The 24,317-nt window shown below is 35.9% G+C and overlaps 2 pseudogenes; one reads left to right on the plus strand and one right to left on the minus strand.

Annotated features, from left to right (window-relative positions):
- Positions 1–426: 426 nt before the first annotated feature.
- On the plus strand, positions 427–5,194 carry LOC123562288 (uncharacterized; annotated as a pseudogene).
- Positions 5,195–6,952: 1,758 nt separating this feature from the next.
- LOC123562289 (uncharacterized) lies at positions 6,953–17,337 on the minus strand (annotated as a pseudogene).
- Between the last annotated feature and the right edge of the window lie 6,980 nt (positions 17,338–24,317).

Here is a 24,317-nt window from a genome sequence, read left to right on the forward strand (position 1 = left end):
GATTTAGCTCATGAAATGTGTCCAAATAACTTGTAAAATCTCTTAACGTTAAGCACACAGCCTATCAGAAAATATGTATATTTAAAGCGTACTGAATTTGCTCCTTTTTTTCACACAAAAGTGAGATCAACACAGTTGTGATTTTCAAGTGTATCATAATCCTCAGAACAAATTTTTCATTGTAGGAATCAATTTGATCAACACTGGAAATTGAATTACATCTCATTGAAAATATCTGGTGAAGAAATAAATCGATGATGAAATTTCAAGACTGGCCTTATGATCTTTAGTCTTCATGTTATATATATTTTATACTTATCAAACAAGTGAATGAAAGGACTCAAGGGTGCGTGCGAATGCCTTCACCCGGAGATAAAATCAGTCAAACTTGATTTAACGTTCGACACTGTGACCGGTGAAAGAGTTATGTCATTCTTCCCCCGATCAGAAAATAAAGAAAACCTGGATCCATATCTACAATGGCAGAAGTCTGAAGAAAATAGCGTTGTGTGCAAGCGGGTTCTTGCCATCCAGGACAAATTCCGGATATCACAGGAAGCTCTGAACGAAAGACACATGCTAGGGTCGTTGACCTACCGTCGTGCTACATTTGCATAGCGTCTGACTTACTTTTGATTTCAGTCATTAATGTTTGCAATACAGTCAAACCTGTGTTAAAGACCATCCGCGAATAAAGAGCACATTTACAAAACCTGTCTGCAAAGACAACTGTTTTGAACTATCGTCTGGAACTATCATCAGTCAGACCATTATTAATGATAGTTAAACTGCCAATAGAGACCACCTTTGAACAACGATTACATTTACCACCTTTGAACAACGATCACATTTCGCATTGGTTGTCTTTGCAGTAAGTTTGACGATTAATTACAACACTAAATCTACAATTAGGATATACATGGCATACACTTGTAAATAATAATTAATTACCGTGCCATTTTAAATGGAGACAACTGTTTAGTGTTTCCTTATTAATGTATATAGTACTTCTCTGACCATGGGCTTAACCTATTCTAATTATTATTTTATTTAATTTCATTTGTTACAGTTGGAAGATTGCACAAGAAGGTATGTAAATGATGTACTTGAGTATGTCTCAGATGGTCATACAGAAGACAGGACAAAGTTATTGTTACGTTTTTCATGCGACGGAGCAAAACTCAGTAAGAAAATAAATTCAGTGAGAGGAGTTTTCAAGATTCTCATCCAAGGGACTCATTACCTGTCTTGGTTGATCAATTTAGCATGTCACCTGATGATGAGCTCACATTGGTTTTCTATTTAGGCAAGTGCAAGTATAATAGACTACTAGTAACAAGTTATATACAACTTTTTTTCAGGATGACAACTGGTATACTAAGCCACAATCCAGAAACGATATAATAATTATAAGTTATTAATATAGATGATATTTGTTTGTTTTAGTGTAAGATTGGAATATATTTTAAAGAGTGAACACTAAAATGCAATATTATCACAAGTGAAAATGTAAATTATGGTGTTCACGAGTGAAATATATTGCGATCTCTCACTGAAACAAATTTTCTATTTATTTTATGTATTTTAATGGTTTTTACCAAATTATACCCGGTTTGTCCGCGCAACGTCACGTGCATCGCATCATGACATCATAATGTCGTGACGTCAGGATATCATTGTAGAAAAACTGAAAATAGTTCTATTACATTTTCTGACTTCTTTTACATTTTAATTATGATAGAATGTATATGCTTATGATCATGTTGGTATTTCTATACCTCAGTATATTTTGCAGGGAATTTTCATATTATTTATAATTCATATTCTTTTGCATTCAAGTGTAGTACCAGTGAGAAATAAAAATGATATTTTCACTTTTATTTCACTGATAAATTTCAGTATTTCTCTGAAGAGCATAAAATAAAAAGTAGTATTTTTGAATTCTTTAAATGAGTTATTTTCAGGTTGTAACATGGGCCATAGACCAGCAAAATGAAGGGCGGCTTGAACATGAAATGAAGAGAATAGGCGTTTCTTGCCTACCTATCGGGGAAAGTATACATTTATCCAAGCACGCGCCGGGGATAGATATTCCTGTCTTTCCCTTGGAAAAAACCTTGTCTAAAATAGCGTGCACTAAGGTGACGTCACATAGTACTGTAACTATTGTGACGTCATAAACTTTATAAATAATGTCAGGAAATACCAAAAACCTATTTGTCTCAACGATCTATTTTGAACATGATAGGCAAGAAAAATGATCTAACACGTCTGCCTGTGTAAGACAGCTGTTTTCCCTACCCTCGGGACAGCATGGATAAAAAACCTCGCTAACGCTCGGTTTTCCATTCCACACTGGCCCTCGGGTAGGGAAAACCCCGTCTTACACAGGCAGGCATGTAAGATCATTATAGTCATTCCATTTCTGGGATGAACAGGGGGATGAACAGGGGGATGACAAGAACAGCAGAAGTGTCAAGAAATGGTAACAACCATCAGGTTTGTTGAAATGACAAATTACATAATTTTATTATTTACACGTATATCGTTTGCCAGGTTGCACCATAATAAACATTTTAACTAAAATAAAACATATTTTATGACACATAAATAAACGTGACCTAAATGTAGAACATCATTAATATTCATAAAAGATGTAAAAAAACATGAAAACCATAAAAATAGCATAAATATAATTGTATATTATATGATATTGAGATGATAAGGCATTACTAACATTTCCTTACATTTAGTTAATGAAACACTACCCGCATTCCACATTTGCAGGTGATGATTTGAGGATTATAACTACTAAGACCCAGCTACAAAACGTGATAGATGACCGAACAGACAGACATCTTGTAAATGTAGAGAGTCTTAGTGCCGTTCAACTGCGTGACGAGATTCGAAAATAGGGCCTCAACAGCAAGTGGAAAAACGCGGATCTTGTTGCCAGACTGAAGCAGGCTTTGGGTAGAGGTGTGAAGGTATGTATCATAAAAACACTTCGAAGCAATATCATCCTTTTAAATATGTGTCAAAATGCCATGTATTTCTATCCGTAACTGGAACCACTGTACACAGTCACTTACTGTCACTGTCACTATCACACAATCTATTACTCCATAGGTTCGTGCCAAGTCCCGAAAAAAAAACAAAGAAAAATATCAAACAGGGAATGCCACGCACCAAAAGCGCAGCCTCCTCAAAACGAACCCCCCGTCTCAAAGTCAACTTTCAATTTGACGAATACGAAAATGACGAGGACAACAATCCAACTCTAGATGTAGAAGGTCTTCAGCAATTATGGGCAGATTTCCATGATCTCATGGAAGCACTCAGGGCTTTACCAAAAACTGAAAAATACATAGTGTCTGATGAGTTTGAAAGAAAAGCAAAAATGTGGGCCACTACATTCAGAAAACTTACCTTTGACGAAGACGTAACGCCTTACATACACAGTAAGCAATTTCAACGTGAGTAGAATATTTGAAATTAAAGCAGTCATACAGACACACTATAATGTTGCGCCTTGTTACCAAAACAAATAAAGATAAATATAACAAGAGGATCAAGATGGCCCTAGATCGCTCACCTGAGTAACACACGCTAACGGGGTAAACATGTTTGACCTAGTGACCCAGTTTTTGACACCAAATGACACAGTTTCAAACTCATCCGTGTGTTCAAGGAGATAAACATTCTGACCAAGTTTCATGAAGATTTGAGCAAAAGTGAGGCCTTTGGTGTGTAAACAATACTTTTCTTCAATGTGACCTAGTGACCTAGTTTTTGACCCCACATGACCCAGATTCAAACCTGATATAGAGATCATCAAGACAAACATTCTGACTAATTCTCATGAATTTCAAATTTAAACTGTGGTCTCTACAGTGTTAACAAGCTTTTCCTTTGATTTGACTTTATGACCTAGTTGTTGACCCCACATGACCCAGATTCAAACGTGATCTAACGATCATCAAGGTTAACATTCTGACCAAGTTTCATGAAGATATGTTTATAAATGTAGCCTCTTAGAGTGTTATCGAGATTTTCCTTTGATCTGGCGTACTGATCTAGTTTTTGACTCCACATAACTTGACCTAAAATCATCAAGACAAACATTCTGACCAAGTTTCATAAAGAGTGAGTCACAAATGGGGCCTCTAGAGTGTTAACAAGGCAAATGTTGACGCACGACTCCGGACGCCGGACAATGACCGGTCACAATAGCTTCGTGCTCAGGTAAACTATAAACTGGTAAATAAATAATCATTTATGTTGGCAGATACAACTCTGCGTGTGTGTGCGTAGTGCATGTGTTGGTGGCGAATAGTAGTAAAAAGCAACACATTATACTACTACAAATATAAATTCATCACATTTTATTTAACATGACTTACTTACATTTTTATACCTTCATCGACGGTATACCATGTACCCTACTTCCTAGAGAAATTCACATATATACACGACATTGGTGTCTCGCAAGTCTAAAGAAAAACTATGACCATAGACAAGCTTATTTTGGAAGCACGAACAGAAGTGGTGGAAAGACACAGAAGAAGGTATCCTTACAGGTGTGTTGCATACCAATATGATATTATAACAATAGTTACCTTCCCTGCATCTGCAAATGCTCCATGTTGTTACTAAACATAAATTCACGTGAAAGCATAGACATGTTCATAGCCACACTACAATACACACACAAAAAAAAACAGTTGTATTACAATGTTATCGCATGTTATATTTACACTTTTTTATTAACTAAGTGTTAATTATATATTTTTGTTTTTTTGTAGAACTTGCAGCGAGAAAATCGAATGCTGTATACATCACGTGAGAACGAAACGCGCGTACAGCAAAAGACAATAGAGAAGAAGAGGAATTCAGAGTTCTAAAAAACTTCAACTAATATGACTAAGCTGTGTGGTTTGTAAATTCAGACTAATGAATGAATTTAATTTATTGACTCACCTTCTTCATATATCATGAGTAACAATACTGGTTCGCAATCTAGTGAATGTGAAACTCAGCCATGGTGGACCATGCACTTGTTTAACAGTTGCATTGCCCAGATCTGGCCTACTTGCCTTAGTTCCAGTCCAAGTACACCTGAAATAACAGTGACACTCCATGAAGCCCAATTCATGGGTTTCTCTGCAGCACAATCCAGAGTTGAAGAGATACATCAGTGGTAATAGATGCAAGTGTAGCATATGCTGACTATGACCATTCGGGCTTAACAGCAACTACATTTTAAATGTACATAATATAACATATTGAATGTCTTTCAAACATAATACTTATTATTATTATATATTAAGAAATATATCATAAAATGTGTTAGCATGTGTTAATTATATTACCCTGAGTTAAATCCTAGTAAATGTACATTAAATTATCAGATTACTTATATTATATTTGACTTGTTCAAATTGTATAAAACAACGTATAATAATAATAACACAAGAGCTGTCCGTAAGACAGCGCGCTCCACTATTCGGCGATTTGACAGTAAAATGAATTTATGTCTTAATAAGAGACCTCTATTTTAAAAGGAAGATACACCAAGATATAAAAAGAACCTACTACTCAGAGGGGTTAAAGGTCAAGTATGGAAGGGGTACTGACATTCTTTATGGAATTAAATTATGTCAGAAAAAACAGTCCAAGAAACTACATGCACATAAAGTATAAACGAAGCTTTCGAAAACCTTTAACATGAAAATAATTCCAAGTATAACAATTTGGTGACCTTGACCTTGGGTATAATGGGCCTAACTCCTGCACATACTTTGTTTGTATGCTGGACAATGTTTATGTGAAGTTACAGTAAGATATAAGTAATAGTAACAAAGGAAAACAAAGGTTGTTGAAAAACTTTAACCAAGAAAGCTCACGCCGACACTGACGCCGACGCCGGGGCGAGTAGAATAGCACCCCTATTCTCCGAATAGTGGAGCTAATACTAATAATAACAAGAGTGCCAGACGCCCGACTGTTACAAAATACGCCCGTCTAAATATTCAGTTACGTATCATAAAGGTAATAATGTTGATGTTGTATGATTTGTTAACCCCACCCCCACCCCCCTCCCCTCCCCAAAAAAAGGAATCAAGGTAATTATTAGTTTCCATGTGGGATGAAATTGACAATCGGATCAAAACTGTTTGAATAGACAAGGCTAATTTCGCAGATTTCGAGTAATTCAAGTGCCATAATCCAAGAGTACCTAGGGCAATTTGGGTAGTTATCGAACTTGGCCGAGATCATTGTCACCAAGTTTGGTGAAGATCGGATGAAAATTGTTCGATTTAAAGGGCGGACAAGGCAAAATTCGCCGTTTTTGAGTAATTCAAGGGCCATAATCCAAGAGTGCATGGGGCGATTTGGGTGTTATCGAACTAGGCCGAGATACTAGTATTATGCCCACAAACATTGTCAGCAAGTTTGGTGAAGATCGTATGAAAACTGTTCGACTTAGAGAGAGAACAAGGCTAAATTTGCAGTTTTTCGAGGGCCATAATCCAATAGTGCTTGGGGCGATTTGGGTGGTTATCGAACTTTGCCGAGATATTATGCCCATAAACATTGTCAATAAAGTTTGGTGAAGACTAGATGAAAACTGTCCGACTCAGAGCGGGCAAGGCTAAATTTGCAGTTTTTCGAGTAATCCAGGAGCCATAATCCAAGAGTGCCTGGGGCGATTTGGGTGGTTATCGAACTTGGCCGCGATATTATGCCCAAAAACATGTCAGCAAGTTTGGTGAAGATCGGATGAAAGCAGTTCGACTTAGAGAGCGGACATGCTTTTGGACGCCGACCGGCCGCCCGCCCGCCCGCCACGAGCGTTCACATACGCCCCGCTCTTTCAGAGACGGACGTATAATAATAATAATGATAATAATAATTATTATTATGATTATTATTATCATCATTTTTATTATTTGCATTATATAGCAAATATATGTTTGAATATGACCCGGCTTACGGATCTCACCTCGAACAATGTTTGTGGTCGTAGTTCATTCTGTCCTTGTATCCCCAGCTGAGATGAATGTACTCTTTGTAACTGACATATGTCTTAGTTGAAGTTTTATAGCACCTTTGATTCCATCCATCACCTAAAATTTAGTCTAAATCATTTCCGCAAACAACAGTCAATATTTCCATGTTGAGGAACGTTCGGAATAGTACGAAATATTTCAAATTATTCTGCTCTGAATGACAGTTTGACAGTTATGCGTCTTTGTCTCCCTCTTTGTCCATCACCTCTTTAACGTGTATCACATACAGCGTCAAAGATGGTCTGCTTTAGTGCTGTTGAGTCCGAATGGTCATAGTCAGCATATGCTAGACTGCTGCTGTAGGGATTGCATCTATTAGCACTAAGGTATCTCCTCAACTCTGGATTGTGCTGCAGAGAAACCCATGAATTAGGCCCCTCCCAGTTTTTTCCATTTTACCAACACCTCTTCGCCTGTCTTTTCTAATACATCTTCAATGTCCCACAGTCTCTGGAATAGAAATTTAATGGTAATATGTATCACCACTAATACAGACGGTCAAATGGAAAGATGGCAACTACACTTTAAATGTACATATACAGTATTCATCATGGAGTAGCAACTTTACGAACTCGTGCAATATTCAAAACATAATTAAAAGATCATGAGGAGATTTACTGACTTCTAATAAATGCATAGTTTTGTGCAAGCATACGATCTGACTACCTGTAAATGAAAGTAAGGGTTACAATACATGATATTTCATTATCACGAATGCAAAATATACATAATTGCTTGCCGGCCGGTATCTCCGGCCTTTAACTTCTTTCCTTTGTTCGCTAATTACTGACTAAAATACAATATAGTTTTAAACTTTACTTCATCAACGCTTTAAGAAAGTCGTATTTTTACTGCACCTTCCTCCCAGTGTCCAAATCTATCTGGTTTCTCAAGAGATCTATTCTGTCTTGTCCTTAAAGCCCTGCTCCGCGGCTATTCAAATTCTACTGTGTGTATGCAACCCATTATTATAATAGTTAACAGTTAACGGCCACGCGCCACACTTTAGCACGCAAAACCACTGGTATTTTATATAGAATTTTATATAAAATAAACTCTATTTTGACAGGCGTCACTGTTCATAGTCAGGATTTTTATGCTTTTTCAGTGACAATTTAAGGTTAAAGGGTAGGACAGGAGCAGGTCTTTAACGCTGACATTGTTACAATTCAAGTAATTTCCTGAATACCGATGGCCTATTTATTAACGGTTAGTGCGAAAGCGATAATGTTACACGCTGATAGCCACACGAGAACTACATGCAATATAGACTTGCCGTAGTACGCTAATCAACGACCACTACTGCGGGAAATATAAAGTGGTAGTAGGTTACTGGGAATTCATGGAATGTTATGGGTGCCCATCACTGTTACTGGTAACCAAAAAGATCAATCCATATAAATCCAAAAACAACTATTTCCATTTTTTCAGCTTTTAATCAAAGAAAAGTGAAAACATCATTTTATCAAACATTTTATCTAAGTCATGATCAGTGGTTCAATGGCTTGAAAATGCTCTAAGTAACTGAGTGCTTACATGATTCTGGCTGTTATTTTTTTTGTTGTTGTTTCTTTTCTTCTTTTTTTTTTTGTCTCTTTTTTATGCTGGCTGATTTCTGCCATTTCGTGTGTTCGTGTCGGCGAGGCGAAAGGTCGAAATAATGCATATTTGTTCGTGTCAGCGGGTTGAAATGTCGAAGACACGGAAACACGAAAGGTCGAAAACTGCTTATTTGTCGTGTGTTCGCCTTCCGACATTCGAGGCGAATACACGAAGTAACGAAACGTTGAAGGCGAAATAATGAATTTCAGAGGCGAACACACGGACTTTTGTATTAATCACTTTTCGTGTCGGCGAGTATCAAAACTTCGTGTTGTCGCCCTTCTTTTGTCGTGTCTTCTTGTATCCGCCTCGAAAGTCGAAAGGCGAACACACGAGAAAAAACAAAACAGTTTTCGACCTTTCGTTACTTCGACCCGCCGACACGAACACACGAGAAATGTGCAATTTCGTCCTTTCATGTATTCGCCTTCCGGTAGGCATGCGCATAACAATTACACATATGCTGCTGAAATGAATATGCTATCTAAATAATGTATTTTACCATTTATAAAATAATATTTGTCCTAAAACGAAAGATAATGATTTATATTCCATAAAAGATGACATTGTGTAGATATTTTATCACTAGTATTAAATTTGTACATACAAATCTTCTGTCAGTCTTACGGGGCATATCATTACGCCGACCTGAACTTTGAATGCTATCTAGATAATGTGTTTTACAATTTATACAAAAAATCTTCTCAAGTTATGATAGGAAATGTTTCATATGCAATAAAACATGTCACTCTTCAAGTATTTCAGTTCTGGCATTAAAATTCAAAGAGCACTCCAAACACAGCCAGAGAGCGGTGTATCGCAAAGTAGGCGCACAACAAAAAAGGAACTATAGTGGAAAATTAAAGGAGACGAGTTGCTTCAAAAAGCCAAGTACATTTGAATTGTATGCTGCAAAATATAACAATGGGTAATGGTGTTGGGAAACGTGGAAAAGGTAAGGATTGATATTCATCAGAGAAAGCCAATCTCCGGGGCCTCCGTGGCCGAGTGGTTAAGGTCGCTGACGTCAGATCACTTGCCCCTCATCGATGTGGGTTCGAGCTACAATCGGGGCGTTGAATTCTTCATGTAAAGAAGCCATCCAGCTGGCTTACGGAAGGTCGGTGGTTCTACCCAGGTGCCCGCTCGTGATGAAATAATGCATGGAGGGGCACCTGCGGTCTTCCTGCACCATCAAAAGCTGGCAAGTCGCCATATGACCTATAATTGTGTCGGTGCGACGTTAAACCCAACAAAATAAATAAAGCCACGCTCCAAATACCCAGGGTTCTAGCCAGAAAACTATGAAAGCATGTTGCTCGCCAACGGCGGAGAAGTGGAGCGTGCGGGAAGGCTTTCTTTCCTGCTCGAGAGGGGGTATGTGGGCTCCTCCAGAATGTGTTTAGTTTTAATGACCCATTTGGCATTTGGTGCATTAAAAATGGAACTACAAACATCTTTGTCCCGCCATCATTTATAAGCATCTGTCATCCAAGGTCACCAGTCCTAATTTTACATTTTTAACTTAATTGTGGGTTGATTACTGTGCATATTTTCTCTCGAAAAGTAAAAGCTTTCATTGCAAGATCAGACATATGTTTGCATTTTGACGCCTTTATATCAACTTGAAATATATTTGCTACTGTAACCTATGTAAAACAATCTGGAGGTTCACAGTCACGTTGATTAAATGAAATGATAGACTATACTCTAGTGATATTATATTGTCACAATGTACGAGTAGAATTCAGTAGTCAGCGAAATGAAATCTTAGGAGACTCTAGTGAAATGATTTTTTACCATTTCTTACAGACTGATGTCCACAGAAAATATTATGTCAATTTTCATACAGAATTGTTTAACCTCATATCAGATATTTTGAACCCGCGATAATTTTGCATCATGTAAAAACGAAAGGTTGTTATGGAGGACACATATTTGAGCCTAGCTAGAGCTACGACTGTACTGGTCTTTAAGGATGCGAACACCAGATAATTAAGAAATGTATACAAATCGAGCTTTAATGAATAATTTCATTGAGTTAAACGCTCATATTCAACAATATAGGATGATAAGGAGCGATGGTCTCGAGTTGTCGCTCTATCTCCAATGGATCCGGTTGATGGATTTTCATTTAGAGACACTGGACGTTATTTGTTTCCCAAGTCGGTAGTTTTTGGTAGATAGTCTTTTGCCTTAGGGGAATAACGCTGTGGATTGATCTTCCTTACAGTCTTAGAAATATTGAGTGTCCTTGAAAATTCAAAGGTGTCATAAAACTCCACCTTATGACAAGTTAGCATCCTTTTATATATTTTTTCCCTTTTTTTTAGGTCATAAGTTACTGTATTAGAGTTGTAGTAGAACCAATGTTTCTTAATCGCTTAATAATTTTTACCACTTTATGCCTTTAATATCACAACGGTAATTATTCTGTCATTCTTAATTGAAATTGTGTTATTTTATGTGTATAAATCTAATCTGTGATGCATTTTATACTTAATCATACGACCATTCTTGTAGATTTGTATTTCGGTTAATTTATAAATGATATTGATCTCACGGTAATCTGTATTACTATACATGACTTTCTGTGTCAGGCCTCCAATATTAGGGACCACTATGGAAATAAAAGGAAAGATACTATTCCTCATTGATGTGTTATCCCTGGTATTGGTGTGCACTACATGGCTCAATTTGTATTTCACTGTGTTTGTTATTTGTTTTAGCACATGCATGTTATTGATAATACTTTGTTTTATGTACACTTTTACCGAAATGTATCTATCTTTCTTTTGTTTTCTCGTTTAGGGCAAGTCCTTTATTATACCCCGACAAACGAAGTTGGGGGAGGGTGTTATATAGGAGTGAGCTTTTCGGTCCGTTGGTTTTAAAGGTTTCCGGACAATAACTCATGAAAAGCTTGACAGATTTAAATAAGTTTTGGTACACAGGTAAAACGTCACAAAATACAGGTCAATTTCAACTTTTCTTACAAACCACCATATATTGATGTAGTTACGGCCCCTTTCCAACTTAAATTTTGACAAACTCCTGGTTTCCGGACAATAACTCATGAAAGTCTTGACAGATTTACATAAATTTCGGTACACAGGTATAACATATACAACATGATAACCCTATATCGCTCACCTGTTAAACTTGGCCTTGGAATCATCAAGCTAAACATTCAGACCAAGTTTCATGAAAACAGGGTCATAAATGTGGCCCCTACAGTGTTAACAAGCTTTAACTTTGATTTTAGTGGTGGCCTAGTTTTTGACCCCACATGATCCAATTTCGAACTTGGCCTAGGAATCATGAAGATAAACATTCTTACCAAGTTTCATGAAGATAGGGTCATAAATATGGCCTCTTAACAAGCTTTTCCTTTGATTTGAGCAAGTGACCCAGTTTCAAACTTGGCCTAGGAATCATCAAGATAAACATTCAGACTAAGTTTCAGGAAGAAAGGGTCATAAGTCTTGCCTCGGAAGTGTTGTCAAGCTTTTCCTTTGATTTGACCGGGTGACCTGATTTTTGATCCCATATGACCCAGTTTTAAACTTTATCTAGGAATGATCAAGATAAACATTTTACCAAGTTTCAGGAAGATAGGGTCATAAATGTGACCTCTAGAGTGTTAACAAACATTTCTTTTGATTTGACCTGGTGACCTAGTTTTTGACCCCACATGACCAAGTTTCTTACTTGGCCTAGAGATGACCAAAATAAACATTCTGTGCAAGTTTGTTTCAAATCAAAGCATAAATGAAACCTCTATATGGCTGATATGCCAAAATAGAAAATGTTGTCCCTTTCAGGGCAGTAACTCTAGAACCCTTAAGGAATCTAGCCGATTTTAAAAAGAAACCGAGATATTATTATGACTTAAGTTGTATGTAAGTATGGTTAAAATCGAATGTAAAATGTCACTTCTATCGTGCTCACAAGGTAAAAATTAACAAATTTTGGCTCTTTCAGGGGGTCAATCAGGGGTCGTAACTCCGTAGCCTATGATTGGATCTGATGGATTCATCATTGAATCTAAGATCTATTGTTGTTAAAGATATTTTGCAATTTTGTTTCAAATCAAACCACAAATGAAGTATCTATATGGCTGCAAAAGCCAAAATAGCAAAGTTTGACCTTTTAAGGGGCCATAACTCATGACAGGATCTGGCCAGTTTTCAAAAGGAACCGAGATATTATGCCAATACAAGTTGTATGCAAGTTTGAATAAAATCGATTGCAAAATATGGTCTCTATGGTGTTCACAAGAAATTGAGAACGGATGGACGAACGAAGGGCGATCACAAAAGCTCACCTTGTCACTACGTGACAGGTGACCTATAAATACAGGTCAAATTCGACTTTGCCTACAAACCACCATTTTGACGTAGTTAAAACCCTTTCCAACCTGCAATTTGCCAAACTCTTAGTTTCTGGACAATAACTCATGAAAGGCTTGACAGATTTAAACAATTTTTGCGTATTGTTGGGGTATTATTCGTCACTCCTGTGACAGTTCTAGTTTTAACTGGGGAGCATAAAATCTAGCCTATCATTAAAGATTCCATGCGCACCGTCATATGAACATATCTGTGGATGCCTCCAAATTGTTTTTGGTACTTGTAACATGTGTAAATGTTGAGTTCTCCTGGCTACTCCCATTGCTGGGGGTAAGGTATAATTGGTTTTAACTGTTCTTAAAATAGGGTCGCTCAAAAGCTCTACAGAGCTTATGTTAATTGTTTCACAAAGCGATGGTAAATAAAATTTACCTGTACCTTTACCTTTCTGCTTAACCCGGGGCTAGAGAACTTGGACGGTAGCATGCATTTCACATACCGTCCATGAACAGGCTCAATCAAACCGAGCCTGCAACAGTTACATTTTGTCGTGTTGAGCGACCTGATGAGATTCAACTTTTTAGCTCACCTGAGCACGAAGTGCTCAAGGTGAGCTTTTGTGATCGCCCAGTGTCCGTCGTCAGTCGTCCGTCCGTCGTCCGTCGTCAGCAATTTGACTGTTAACATTCTAGAGGTCACATTTTCGGCCTAATCTTAATGAAACTTGGTCAGAATGTTACACTCAATAAAATCTTGGACGAATTCGATATTGGGTCATCTGGGGTCAAACACTAGGTCACCAGGACAAATCAAAGGAAAAGCTTGTTAACATTCTAGAGGTCACAATTTTCGGCCTAATCTTAATGAAACTTGGTCAGAATGTTACCCTCAATAAAATCTTGAAAGAGTTTAATTTTAAGTCATCTGGAGTCAAAAACTAGGTCACTGGGTCAAATCAAAGGAAAAGCTTGTTAACACTCTAGAGGTCACAATTTTGACCCAATCTTAATGAAACTTGATCAGAATGTTACCCTCAAAAAAATCTTGGATACTTTCGATATTGGATCATCTGGTTTAAAAACTAGGTCACCAGGTCAAATCAAAGAAAAAACTTGTTAACACTCTAGAGGTCACAATTTTAGCATAAACTTAATGAAACTTTGTCAGAATGTTACCCTTAATAAATTCTTGGAAGACTTTAAAATTGGGTCATCTGGGGTCAAAAACTAGGTCAACACGTCAAAACAAAGGAATAGCTTGTTAACATTGTAGAGACCACATTTATGATTGTATCTTCATGAAACTTGATCAGAATGTTAATCATGATGATCTCAAAGTCCAGTTTGAATCTGGGTCATGTAGGGTCCAAAACTAGGTCACCAGGTCAAATCAAAGGAAAAGCTATTTAACACTCTAGAGGCCACATATCTTAATGAAACTTGGTGAGAATGTTTACCTTGATGATCTATAGGTTATGTTCAAATCTGGGTTAGGTGGGGTCAAAAACTAGGTCACCGGGTCAAATCAAAGGAAAAGCTTGTTAACACTTTAGAGGCCACATTTATGACTGTATCTTCATGAAACTTAGTCAGAATGGTATTCTTGATGATAATTTAGGTCAATTTCAAATCTGGGTCATGTGGGGTCAAAAACTAGGTCACTGGGTCAAATCAAAGGAAAAGTTAGTTAACACTTTAGAGGCCATATTTATGACCATATCTTAATGAAACTATCTTTATGATCTTTAGGTCAATAGGTCAGGTGAGCGATACAGGTCCTTCATGGCCCTCGTGTTCTATTTCCTTATACTACCGCATGCATCATATATTCTGTGAGGAATTTATTTAAGGAACAAAAATAATCATTACACAGAGATAGGTTCCCGTTAAAAATGTATGTTTTATTGAAATTTATAAAAGTTTTTCATCTTTAATATCGGGATTCTGCAGATGTTATAACACGAAAAAAACATGCGTTATCCCTACAAAAATGCAGGGGGATGGAATCTAGTTCCTAGGGTTGACCCAGCCACAATTTCTTATGAATATTAATGGTTTCCCAGTTTGTGACAAATTATAATTTGTCGGTAAAAACTGTCTTAAATTCATACTTATTATATTTTATATCTTATCAAATTGAAGCAAACATGTAGTTGGTACTGAGCTTATACTTTTGGACTTAGAAAATCATGGGTAGGACAATATTTCTATTTTACAGCGACAAAAAACCAGATGAGCGTCTGCACACGCAAGGCGGTGCTCTTGTTTTAAAATGTAAATGACTAGTATTTAGTGGTAGTTCAGTAAGATATCCTTTCTAAATTTTAAATTGTCAAATCAATGACTAAACTCGGTGTTTTGGCTGTGACTTTTTCTGCTTTTAGTAAACATGTAATATTAAATCCTTTTAAACAATATAGTCTTGGCATGTATAAATACATATGTATGTATGCATGCATATATAATAATATATACATGTATATATGTAAAGTGGCTTTTAATACTCTTTAACAAGATTGAATTATTATTATTTTAAATGTGTTGTAATTATTGAAAACTGTGACAGTATTATATTGTGTTTTAGTAGTCTCTTATAACTCTACTAAAGAGTGGCAAAACACATGTATTTATAGAATTTTATCATCTTTGATATTGACCTGTGTACTTTGATGAGATTGATTTCAATTTAATAATATCGATGTATTCATTTTTACAATATCAATACATCCACTATAATAATATCAATGATAGTTTTTAAAGTTTTGCTGACAAATTCTGTAATGAACTATTTCATGTTTCAGTAATGTGATACAAACTTTGATTGTAATAAATGTGATCCCAAATGCATTTCTGAATTATGTAATTTTGTGCAATACTCATACTGAATATTTAATTATAACATGACTTTTTGTGTCATACCTCCAATATCAGGGTCCACAATGGAAATAAGATGAATCCTTTCCTCTTTTTTGTGTTATCCCTGGTATTGGTGAGCATTACATGGCTTTAATTTCATATAATTTATCTATGTCATCCCATATTTCTAGTCTGATGAAGTTCACAATGTTATATGTCATTTGTTTTAAATTGCCATGTTATATACACTTGTGCCAAATAGAACTACTACAACAACTACTACTACTACTTTAATAAACAATGAATACGTATGAATATTTTAATTAGCAGCTAATTAACAAATAATTATTGAGCACCCATATATTTAAAATACATAAGTATGTCATTTTCAATGCGTTATCTATTATCTGTTTAACATAATCTTGTATGAAAACGATTTATAAACAAGGTATCAGTTTGAAAATTTTATTTAATATTCAATTCCAATAGGCTCAAAGCCAATGAGGACATAAACATGTACAGTATATGACGAACAGTGAAATCAGCATGTATACATAAATATTTGTGTATGTGTCTACATTTTAACATTTGGAGAATGTAACACACTAATAACAGATTAACGTAACATATATATTTATACATAGTATCTACTAATTATGAACTGAAAAAATATTCCAGTCTTGTGGATTAGGATATATTCCGGTCTTGAGTTAATCCTTAACGAAATCCTTAACGAAACGAAACAAAAGGAACAACAGACTGGATAATCGTAATTCTGTTTCAAGAAATAACTGCTATGAAATATAGATACATATTTAAATTACAACAGTATTTGTTTTGGCTTTAATATATTTACTGGAAAATGAAATATTGTTACCGATACATATTTGCATTCCTTACAGCAAAAGCATTGTGTGTTTTCACGACTGACTGATTTTCATTATTTAACAAATCTGTAAATTTATACATATTTGGGCTTCTACATAATTTTAATGGGACATATTGTTTCCTCAAATCATTATACAATGTACATTAAAAAAAATGAAATTCATCCTCTAATACATTGCAAATATGACATTGACGTTCATTTACTGGAATACTTAATGGTCTAGCCCAACGACCTGCCTCTATCTGTAGTCTATGAGAAGAAACCCTCAACTGAACAAATGACTGACACAATTTGTTAACAGAAAGATATTCTAAGTATTGTTGAAATCTAAACGAGGCAATGTTTCGATAAAAAAAGAGTGCTCGTGTAGAATTTGCTAATCTATCGTGCCAATTTTGTATAAATTGATCATTTATTCTTTGCTTAACCATGCTTAAGAAAAGGTTAGTATTACCTACACTTTGTTGTAACCAGGCATCATAAAAACCTAAAGAACATAACAAAGTTTTAAGCAATGAACACCAATTTACCTTATTTTGAGCATTTTCTAAGTCATCGTTTAACATTTCGTACACAAGAGTAACATATTTTTTTCACTTGTACACACATTTTTTGCCCAGTATTTAATAATGTTATAAAAATGTATACATTTAAAACTAATCCTACCTAGTTCACCATATACAAAATCATTATGTGTGGTTTTCTTGACTCCTAGTAATTTCTTACAAAATTGTAAATGCACTCTAATTGGATAGATCTTTTGAAAAGCCTAATACTTCACTGCAATAACTCAGAATAGGCGCAACTAGTTTGTCAAACAACTCTAGATTATTCTTTGGAGATAATATAAGTAAATTTATAAAGGTTTTTGTTTAACTTGAATACTGCTTTTGAGCTTGCCCAGCCAAAGTGGTTTGAGCATTTGAGCAGTGCTCAGTGAACCACCACACGTAAACACGATGCCTAAGTATGTGAATTTATTAACAATGTCTAATAACTCTCCATCATAATCAACCCGATTCGCCGTAAAACCCTACTTCAAATAAATTATATTATTTATTAAAAAAGTAGTTTCAAGCAGATTCTTCATCCTTAAATTCAAAAATTATATAATTTATACGATAAAATTATAGCGTAAAAACTTCTTTTGTAGTATTAGAATTTATTGCACAAGGCAATTATTTTAAATAGAAATAACGTCAGTTTGTCGACCGGACAACATTATGCCTGCAACTCGGTTAATGACAAGTCACTATGGTTCAGTAAAGAAGATTCTACTATTAGCCCAACAGAATTAAATCAATTGAATTTAAGTTTCTTACTGGTTTCTTGCCTGTTCACTTCACAGAGCCAGCGCCATAAATCTTAATCCATTTTTATATTTTAATGAAAATTTTGAGTTGAAATTTCGTGTATTATTTTCTGGCTTCCTCAGAAGAAAGCTTTTAAGTATCTGTTTGACGCTAATTCTAATTCAAACAAATCCATCCCAAAAATGCAAGCCAAACATATCATGTCATTATTGAAAGGTACTGCTGTACAGTTAATAAACTGAATATCGTTTGCTTTGAACTCTGAAATTTAATATAACTATACTTAAACAATGATTATGAATAGTTTACAATTATGTTCCATGCCCATGATCCAGTACCACTTGCATGTATCCTGTCAGAATAAGCCATTATTTATAAACACACTTAAGATAATTTACTCTGTTTCCTTTATAGCTGAATGTAGATTCTCAAGATAAAATGATCCTTTATCATGAATATTATAGGAGAAATGTACTTCAACTTGGTCATTCTATATACAATATCTGTACGTTATCTAATTTTACTTCATAAACGACAAATGATCACACTGAATCACTTTTAGAGCACATTGTTCATATCTTTTTTTCATCTTTCCACTTGAAAGGACGATGTAGCAATGGATCGAAGTTTATCTAAACTAAAACATTTCCATTTGAATGATTCTCTTGATTGGAAAATAATGTGAAGGTAGAATGAAAATCTTCATCAAATTTTCATCGGTGCCGGACAACTCCGTCCACACCCTGGGGCGTAAGATGAGTCTCGTGTTGTGAATGACGAATAACGAACAGCAACTATGTAATGGATTCGTTAAGTAATTATTATTTATTTATGTAAAACTGGATGAAATCAAGTGAGTCGATATTTCCTGTTTGTTCCTTGTAATATATTACTCGATTAAGAAAAACAAGTTATTTTACGGAAAATAACAGTGTTGCACTGTAAATGATAAAACAAAACAGGAACTTTAGTGTCTAGCGTCCCTATTCTCTTTGTAACGTCTGTTACAAAATTACCCCCCCCCCCCCCCCCACACACACACACACACACCAGCAGCGTATTCTTCTGTTTAAGAGTAAAAATTGTGTTTCAGGTATGCAACATTCGGACTAAACCTAGGTTGCTTCCCTTGCCGGCGGGGGGATAGAAAATGCCGGCTGTATCTCCATGCAGAGGGGTACGACTTCCCCGAAAATGGAGCCACCAGTTTGCCGTGGCTGGCGGCCCGTAAGCTGGAGAGGAGGGTCCTGGATGTTGAGGTGCCCTATAGCAGGCCGGGGAGATGATGTATGCTTTTTTACATGTGTGCATCCTCTTTTTGGGTTGTGGGTACTAATACATATCTTTGGCCTCTAATTCGGTGTAGACGTTTTTGGTGGTTGTATTGGCCCGATACGATCAATCGACTAGTCATGCCAAGCCCTAGGAAATACCATTTCTACGTTTACATGTTCTATCGTTTCATATCAAACTGCATCTATATGTTTTCATTTTTGTATTTGCACAAACACAATTTTGGAGCAAAATACATTACACAAAATCTAACATTACTTTTGTCTACGGTCACATTTTACTGCGTTCAGCAAACTTCATGTTACGTTTACACCATTTCAATTTATACTTTTATTGCAATATGTAATTTCAATTTTGCTTCCTAGAAGGCGGTGGCTCAGGGCCAATCGGGTTAGTAGAGTCACAATCCCTGAATCCCCTGATTGCTTTTTTGCAGTACAGCTGCTGATATAAACAAGATTGTAAAATATTTGTCCGAGTATATCACTACAGTATCCCTAACATGTATGAGCTGGATATCCGCTCTGTTTATATGTTCCCTTGTTAGACTCCGCGGCGGGTGGGGGCTGCGAGTGATGAATTTTAAATATCTAACTATGGCAAACCAAAATAAAAAACGACAGCATACGGAAACAGACTCTGACGGCATGGAAGGTGAGAATACTTCTCACCGACCTTTCACAACTAATATGGCTTATCCGCGATTCCTGCTGATTCAATCTACTGAAGACAATTTCAAAATGACAAGCATTTCCCCTTTTGTTATCGAAAAAACCCTTGAGGGTATAGCCGGTGCGCCAAAATCTGTCAAGAAATTGCGCACAGGGGATCTACTTATCGAATTTGACAAGGCAGCACATGCAAAAATTTACTTTCAATTTCATCTTTTTTCGGGCATCCATGCAAGTGCATTGCACACCGTACTCTGAATTCCTCAAGGGGGTCATTCGTTGTCCTGACCTTGCTGGGGTTTCTGAGAGATCTCCAAACAAAGGTCACCCAATACATACCAAATACCCTCCAATGCTATAACTGTTTTAAATTTGGGCACAACAAATCAAACTGCAAAGGAGATTTCATCTGTCATAAATGCAAACAAAACGGTTTCTCTCATGAGCCAGACAGGTGCAAGGGTCCATTGTGTTGTGTGAATTGCGGCGAGGAACATTCAGCCAGGTCTCGCGACTGCAAGACATGGAAGATCGAAAAGGAGGTCCTCAATGTCAAGTTCACACAGGGCATTGGATTTCCTGAAGCTAGACGAATTGCGAATGCTAAATTTATGCCACCATCACTCACAGCAACATATTCTTCCATCACAAAATCAAATACAAACAAATCAACAACGTTTTTTGACGCGTCTACGAAAACCGATTCTGTACCTGTCCCAGACATACCAAAGGAAAAGCCAAAAATAACAGAAAAACCTACGCAGTCACCATAAGTTCAAACTGCCGCCACTAAACCAACACTACCACCAGCTGTACAAAATGTTCCCAGGTATTCAAATACGCCGTCGTCAAGACAAAATGTAAATTCTAATCAACGCCGGTTGAGTCAAACACCCAGACAAAAAATTGGCTTGAAAACTGATGGGTTTGGAAAGGGATCAAATGATCCCATACAAACCCATAACCGGTTCCCTCTTGATATGAACTTGTTGACGGGGGAGGATGATGACGACCCGCCATTATCTGCTCCGTCCAGTTTAACTACTAGTAGCACAATGGAGGGGAAGATCAAAAGGTTCCCTCTCGAGTCAATGCAACACTAATACTTCTTTAAATTTCCAGTCGTTCAATTTTTGGTTACCATTGTAAATGGCAAATACAATTATCCAATGGAATTGCCGAGGACTTAAAGCAAATTATAATGAAATTCTCCTTCTCTTATCAAAATATAATCCTACACTTATGTGCCTTAGTAAAACCTTTTTAAAAGAAACGGACAAAATAGATGTCAAAAACTATTCAGTGTATAACTTCATTAATACTAACACTGACAGAGCTTCTGGCGGTACATCTATTATTATTAATATTGCATGTCCGCACAGACAAATTGTTCTAAATACAAGTATTCAATCAGTTGCAATAAACGTTACATTGCATCGACCAATTACTATCTGTTCGATTTATATACCTCCCAAATTTAAACTAAATCTTGCAGATCTTGATGATCTTATAAAACAATTGCCACAACCATTTTTGCTTATGGGAGATTTTAATGGTCATCGTGAATTTTGGGGCTGTTCTGACAGCAACACTAGAGGTCAAATTATTGAAACTTTTATTGAAAGAAATGCCCTCTGTTTATTAAATGATGAATCAAAAACGTATCTTCATCCTGCAACAGGTAACTTTTCTTCGCTTGATTTGACAATTAGTCAACCTAACATCTTTCTTGATTTTGAATGGAAAGTACTGGATGACTTGCTTGGCAGTGACCATTTTCCAATTATTATTTCAAATACTTCTAATCTGTCTTCAGACCACCCTTCTTATTTCAAATTTAATAAAGCTGACTGGAAGCAATTTCAAACGTTATGTAAAAATGATTTGGAGAATTTTACAAATTTCAATGATCCTATTGATCGTTTTTCGGTTCTTCTGTCCGATATTACTGACAAGTCCATTCCTAAAACTTCAAGAAATGGTAAACACAAAAATAAGCCTTGGTATAATGATCATTGTAAGACCGCTGTTCGAAAACGTAGAGCGGCCATTAAAAAATTCAATATACGGCCAACAAAAGACAATCTACAGTCAGTTATGATTCTGAGAGCAAAAGCCCGCAGAACTATACAACAAGCAAAGAAAACATCATGGCATTCATACGTTTCCAAACTTAATTCTAGGTCATCGGTTAAAAAGGTCTGGGAAATGATTCGTAAAATAAGCGGAAAAGGAAAAACATCAAATGTTTCCCATCTAACAAAATCAGACCAGCCTATTGCATCTACAAAGGAGGACATTGCCAATACACTTGGTGAATCTTTTTCGAACAACTCTTCATCAAACAATTATGATCAAAGGTTTCAAAACATTAAATCGACTAAAGAAAGTAAACCTTTAAATTTTGATTCAAATAATGATGAAGATTATAATAAACCCTTTTCGCTCACAGAATTGCTTGCCTCTTTAGACAAATGTCATGATACTGCAGCTGGTCCAGACCAGATTCATTATCAATTTTAAAAACATTTACCACAAGAATCGTTAGACCTCCTCCTTGAAATTTACAATATTACATGGAAAACTGGCAGTTTTCCAGATTCCTGGAGAGAAGCTATAGTTATCCAAATAACAAAACCCGGGAAAGATAGTACAAACCCCAGTAATTACAGACCGACTGCCCTTAGTAGTTGTTTATGTAAAACTCTAGAACGTATGATCTATTCTAGGCTAGTTTGGTATCTTGAATCTTAAGGCCTAATTACTTACTTTCAAAGCGGTTTTCGCAAGCAGCGCAGCACAACTGATCATCTTGTTCGATTGGAAAATTTTATTCGTGATGCATTTGTTTGTCTTTTTCGATTTATAAAAAGCTTATGATACTACACGGAAATATGGTATTATGAATGATCTTAACGACCTATGTTTAAAAGGTCGTCTTCCAACATTTATATCACAATTTTTATCTGATCGCAATTTTAAAGTACGTATTGGTTCTACCCTTTCTGACTCTTTTGAGCAAGAACAGGGAGTTCCACAAGGTTCTATTTTATCTGTTACACTTTTTAGTATCAAAATTAATAATATTGTGAAATGTTTGTTACCAGGGACAGATTGTTCATTATATGTTGATGATATTCTGATATGTTATCGTTCAAAAAATATGCGTACGATTGAACGCCAACTACAACAATGTTTGAATAAAGTTCAAACTTGGGCCATGGAAAATGGTTTTACATTTTCCCAATAAAAAACTGATAAACAGATACATCATTGTGACACTGAGCTTTTTCTAAATGGTAAAAAAAATACCCGTTGTTGACGAAGCAAAATTTCTTGGTGTTATTTTTGATAAAAAAAAGCTTTCTTTTATACCACATATAAAATACCTGAAAGCCAAATGTTTGAAATCATTGAATCTTTTAAAGGTAATTTCAAATACTGATTGGGGAGCAGATCGCAAGGTTTTGTTAAGACTTTATAGAGCTTTGATTAGATCCAAGCTAGATTACGGTTGTGTTGTTTATGGTTCAGCCAGGAAATCGTATTTACAAATTTTGGATACTATCCATAATCAAAGTCTTCGTATTGCTCTTGGCGCATTTAGAAAATCGCCTGTTGAAAGTTTATATGTTGAAGCAAACGAACCCTCCCTTTACACGAGACGTGAAAAACTGTCATTGCAATATGCTCTGAGGGTAGCTGCCAACAAATCCAATCCTGCTCATAAAATCATATTTAAACCCAAGTACCACGATTCGTATGACAGAAAACCAAAACAAATTAAACCTTTTGGATTTGGCATCAACAATTCTATGAAGGAAACTGATTTTGAATTCGATGATATAAAAGAAAATTTAGTTCTAAATACACCACCATGGACTCAATTCTCCAACAGTTCTTTTTGATATGAAAACCGCCTTGAAAAAGTCTGAAACAAACCCTGAAATCTTCAAGTCCAAATATAAAAATGCTTCGTTCAATAAACTTCGTGAAATTAAACCTACTTTAGGTGAATGGCACCAAGGAAACAGATATGTTCGTTGGGAGGAAGTTGTTCTTTCTCGTTGTCGAATAGGTCATACTCGGTTGACTCATTCGTATTTTCTGAATAATGAAAATCAACCTCAATGTGTACCATGTCAAACACCGCTTACTGTTAAACATGTTTTAATCGACTGTGTAGACTTCGATCCACAGCGCAATTCATACCATAATGTTGAATCGTTAAAAGAGTTGTTTGAGCAAATTCCTGCCGACAAAATTTTA

Source organism: Mercenaria mercenaria, chromosome 2, assembly GCF_021730395.1.
Source record: "Mercenaria mercenaria strain notata chromosome 2, MADL_Memer_1, whole genome shotgun sequence".
NCBI classification, from domain to species: domain Eukaryota; kingdom Metazoa; phylum Mollusca; class Bivalvia; order Venerida; family Veneridae; genus Mercenaria; species Mercenaria mercenaria.